The following is a 5,814-nucleotide window of genomic DNA, read 5'->3' on the forward strand; positions in this document are numbered from 1 at the left end:
GATGGATGGACTGATGATTTAAAGGGTGGATGGAGAGATGGATGGTAGACAGAGACATGGATGGATGGATGGATGGATGGAGAGATAGATGGTAGATAGAGACATAGATGGATAGATGGATGGGTGCATAGATTGATGAATGGATGGATGGATAGAGAGATGGATGGATGGATGGATGGATGGATGGATGGATGGACTGATGATTGAAAGGGTGGATGGAGAGATGAATGGTAGACAGAGACATGGATGGATGGATGGATGGGTGCATAGATTGATGAATGGTTGGATGGATAGAGAGATGGATGGATGGATGGATGGATGGATGGATGGATGGATGGACTGATGATTGAAAGGGTGGATGGAGAGATGAATGGTAGATAGAGACACGGATGGATAGATGGATGGGTGCATAGATTGATGAATGGATGGATGAATGGAGAGATGGATGGATAAATGGATAGATAGAGAGATGGATGGATGGATGGGGAAATGGATGGATGATGGTTGGATTTTCCAGCGTGCTCAATATTCTTAGTTGAAACCACTGACTCTAAAGGAGGTCAAAAATTAGTATTTGGGACACTGAGTAACTCATAGAATCCACAAGAGATCTTTGAGTGGAGAAGTGACATGGCTTCACTGACACTCTGTGGTGGGTGCCTTTTATTTGACTCTCCAGAACTATTTTTCATTCTTCTCTGTCCCATTCCTGTCCCAGGAGGGTGATCTGTATGACCTAGTTCATTGTTATTTCTTGCTCTGGTAGAAGATCAGAAAGAGGGAAGAGCATGATGACAAGGTATCCAGTCCCCAGTTCCACCACGGGTTGACTGTCCCTCTAGCGAAGGCCACAGCTGACCAGGAGACCTCCAAATTCTAAAAACTGCTTCCTCCTCTCGCCCTCAGGACTGGAATATTTCCAGCACCACTGGAACTGTGCCATTCCTTTTCCTGAGCACAGCTCCCACTTTTGTTAATAGTTCCTCTATGAAATTCCTCGAATTCCTAGATTTTAATGTGTCGTTTGTTTCTTGCTGTTTCCTGCTTCTGTTGATTTTTTTCTCCTTTGTATATGCCCAGTTATGAGCTCAATGCCTTTGATGTTGGAGGAATGGATGGATGAATTATAGATGAAAGAATAAATGGGTGTTTAAATGGATAGATGTTCTGGATGGATGGATGTGTGCATGGATAGATGGGTGGGTGGGTGGATGGAAGGATGCATAGATGATGGATGGATGGACGGATGGATGGATAGACACATGGGTGGATGGATGGATGGATAGATGGGTGGGTGGGTGGGTGGATGGATGGATGGATGCATGGGTGGGTAGATGGATGAGTGGATGGTTGATTGGTTTTGATGGAGCAGTCAGGATCCTTGGTTGCATCCAACCAACCCTAACTGAGGCAAAAAATAAATATCTGGATACCTGGTGGCTCACAGAACCACCAAGAAGGATAGCAGACAAGAAGTGAGGGAAGTTAGGTAACTGAAACAGGGCATGAACACAGCACTGGCCCGGGTCAGGGCCCCAGTTCCCATCACCACTGCCCACTGCTCCTGAAATAAATGCTAAGTGGCTTCAATGTCACTCAAATGATCAGCATCTCTGGGTCAAGTACATATACTTGGCCCTGTAGTAATCCCATGGCATATCCTAGCTTCCAGAGATTGGAAAGAGAGTATGAGCCCGCTTCCTGGCTTATAAGAGGTGAGGGAATACCTGGCTCCTGTTTTGCAATTTCCCTCACATAAGGAAGATATTTAGATGTTGAATAGAAAAGAAAAAGGACACACACACACGCGCACACACACACAAAGAAATACAAGGCCACCAAAGGTAAGCGTATTAATAGCTTTGGGAACAAATAGCCTTTTGAGGAAGATACGACGGTATTATAAGACTGGTTCCTTCTCTTGGTGAGCTCTCTTACGGATGCAAGAAAAGCACAAGAATTGGCCATTAAAGATCAAATAAAACCAGCCGGGCATGGTGGCACATGCTTGTAATCGGAGTGACTCAGGAGGCTAGGGCAAGATAATCCCAAGCTTAAGGTCAGTCTCAGCAACTTAGCAGGACCCTGTCTCACAATAAAAACTAAATAAATAAACAGGGCTGGGGATGCCGCTCACTGGCAAAGCCCACCTGGGTTGGATCCCCAGTATGGAAGAAAAAATCCACACACGCACAGTCCTGTTAAGTTCCAGAGCTGTGTCGACACTGAGTTCTATCCATCCCACTTTGGAACAATAGCCACTTAACAAAAATTAAACACGGGCTCTTCACTACAAGACTTCTTCAGAGCCTTTAACGCACAGTTGATTTTTGTCCCTCTTCAATAAGAACATAAAAGATGCCCCACTTCCCCAAAATATTAGACCTGCCTCCCTTCTCATTTTTTAAATGGAGTATCAGTCAGAATAAGCCTATGCTTTAGAAAAACTAATGATAATCCATTCACCCATATTATAGGTGGAGAAATTGAGACCAAGAGAGGAAACAGGAACCTATCTAAGCTCATACATCCAGCAAAGACAGGGACAAAATCAGGAATCCCATCTCTTCCCAACATGCTTCACGGTAAGGAGGCCATTACTAAGTGACTGGAGCTCAGCTCCAAAAACTAAGAGGCAAAGACAGCTTTTAATCATCCTTAGGTGCTTATGGATGAAGTGCCTGAGAAATCACAAAAAATCATACATTTAGAAACAGTGGAAGTTGGGAAAGTGTCCAGCCATCTTTTCATGCGTATAGAAATGGCTGAGCACTGGAGGAAAGTGTGGACCTCCACTTGGGTGGCTTGATCAGCCTCCTGAAACCTGGCTCCAGCTGCGTCATTGGAGAAGTCCATCTCTGTCCCCTGCCATCAAACATTCCCAACGTCATGGCCGGAGCTCACAGCCTCAGCCTCTGACCCCTGAACACTGTGCAGGGCCCAGGCCATGACACCAGTCCTGGCCCAAAGGCCTTGCTGGGGTTCAAGCGTGACTCTGCCATGCCACATCACCTCAGGGCAAAGGCAGCCTCCTTACTGGAGGACAGGGACCTGGTAGAGATGGCCGCCCACACCCGCTGCCCAGCCGGGGAGCCTCTCTCATCTGATCAGAGGGGGGCGTCTGTTGGTCTCCATCTCCTTTCAGATCTCCCTTCCGCCTGTGGCTCTGCCCAGAACGCACACTCCCGGCTGCGCTGGGAGATCTCCACGTTGCTCAAGGTCTCTCTGACCTGCTGTCTCCTCCTCTAAGCTTTCCCACAGTTGGTGGGTCAGCTGGCAGCAGAACCTACATTACATTTACTCATTCCTGAATCCAGGGACTCGTGTGCTGTGTGCTGGTCGCCGTTCCAGAGAGACGGACGTGGACAGGAGCAACGAGGCTCCCCGCCTCAGAGGGGAAGGAGACCCATCCACGGGTGAGCAGGGAAACGGGGTGCTTCCATTTCAAAGAACAAAACGAAGACCTCAGCAATCACGCAAGCACAGTCTGGCTGTCCAAACACGTCCCCAGAGACCCCCGGGGCACCTCACCACAGAGGGGCTGGGCCTCAGAAGAGCTGACTTGGGCACTAGACTCGAGTTCCGCTTGTGACAGAGCCCAGGGCCGGTCCCTTGGCTCCTTTGATGCCGCAGATCTTCCTCTAGGGCAGAAAATATCAAGGTTAATAAGGTGGCTGATAAACCAACCGCGGGCTGGGTGGAGTGAGGGCCGGGACTGTAATTACGAAGCTCTGCCTGTTGCCAGGATGAAAGGTCATTTATGAAGGAATTAGTGCCACCAGGGCGGAGGCGGAGCCAGCGGCTGGAGAAGGCCTGGGGATCCCTCTACATGAAAGTGGCACTTGGAAGGCAAGTCATGAGTCACCCACACGGTCATTAGCCCTCCGGGGACCAGCTCGCCAGGCCCTCACTAGAACACGGCTTGTAAAAGCACCTGCGCTGCACCCTGCAGAAGATCCCATGGTGAGCCCCAAGTGCAAACGTCCCCGCTGCGCGCCGCCAGAGCCCCCCGCACCAGGGCTTCAGCCACTGCCACGTACCAAGCATGCCCCACACGCCGGCTGCAGTGCGGAGCTCACGGGTCAAGAAGCGAGACCCCCGGGATGGTTAAGCGACGGCCGCAGCTTCTACGGAGGCAGGATTCAACCCCAGCTCTCCCCAGGCCTCTGACCCTGTTCCCATCACCCCGAATATCCCAGTGCCCCAGATTATCAGGCCGCCACTGAGCTCAAGAAAGAAAAGAAAAACCACCGCTCAGGAATCTGGCCCTCATCTCTTCCTGGCTGCCCCTGCTCCCGCCGAGGGGATCGGCTCCTTTGTGGCTACAAGAACCTTCTGGATTCTGTCAGCTGGAGAAACGTGCATCTTTCTCGGGGCCACCACAGGGTGGGATTTTACCAACCCTCGGAGGGACAGCACTGTAAGACCGTCTGACGGGTGGAAAGAAGCTGAGTCTTGGCAGAGATTCGGGAAACACTGTGGGTTTTCTTCCAGCTGTGACTCTTCTCAACTACACTGGCCACTTGTCCCAGGGCTGCCAGGTCTATGGGGACATTCCACAGTAAGAGCCACGCCTACCTGGGCTTTCAGATGCAACCTCCCCGATCTGAAGTCTCCTAGCTGGGGTTCCCCATCTGTAGAAGGGAAACAACCGACTTCCTTACAGTTAAGAGCATGAGAAAATGATTCACTTTCTCTTCTCATTTCTTTTTTTTTTTTTTTATCGGTTCTTTTTAGTTATACATGACAATAGGATTCATTTTGCCATAATTATAAAGGCGTGGAATATAATTTGTTCTAATTCAGTCCCCAGTACTTCCCCTTTCCCGCCCCTCTTTACTCCTCATTTTCCTCCCTCTACTGATTTCTCTGCTATTTACTTATTTCATTATTATTATTATTATTATCTTGTGGATATAGATGATGGTGAGATTCACTGTGGTATATTCATATATGTACATAAGAAAGTTGGGTCAGATTCATTCCATGGTCTTTCCCTGTTCCATCCCTCCACCCTTCCCTTCATTCCCCTGGTCTACTCCACTGATCTTTCTTCTATTCTTTTGTTTAATCCTCCCCTTTATTGTGGATCAGCTTCCGCACATCAGAGAAAACATTTGACCTTTGACTTTTGGGGACTGGCTCTTTTCACAAAGCATGATAGTCTCCAGTTCCATCCATTTACAGGCAAAAGTCATTAAGTCATTCTTCTTTATGGCTGAGTACTATTCCAATGTGTATATGTACCACATTTTCTTTATCCATTCATCTGCTGAAGGGCACCTAAGTTGGCTCTATAGTTTAGCTGTTGTGAATTGTGCTGCTATAAACATTGATGTGGCTGTGTCGCTGTAGCATGCTGATTAACTCCTTTGGATATATTCCGAGGAGTGGGATAGCTGGGTCATGGGGTGGTTCCATTCCTAGTTTTTTGAGTAATCGCCACACTGCTTTCCAGAGTTGTGACAAATGAGGCCTCAGCCAGGGTTTTAGCGGTTCATTAATTGATTCAGTAAATGGTCACTGAGTACCTGTAACAGGTCTGATGGTGCAACTGAGCCTGGAGAGAAGTCAGGGGTTAGACTTCTGTGTGTATCTATGTGCAGAAGAACCTGAGCTTCTTTCAGATTCACCAAGAGTTCTGTGACCCAAATTTAAAAGGTGCAGTGCTGTGACCTTATGAGATGAGCAAATGTTTCTATATCTTGGAGGAGGTTGTAGGAGAAGCATTTTTGCCGATGACCCACGCCTGTAATCCCAGGGGCTCCGGAGGCTGAGACAGGAGGATGGCAAGTCCGAGGCCAGCCTCAGCAA

The sequence above is a fragment of the Sciurus carolinensis genome, chromosome 8 (assembly GCF_902686445.1).
Source record: "Sciurus carolinensis chromosome 8, mSciCar1.2, whole genome shotgun sequence".
Taxonomy (NCBI): Eukaryota; Metazoa; Chordata; class Mammalia; order Rodentia; family Sciuridae; genus Sciurus; species Sciurus carolinensis.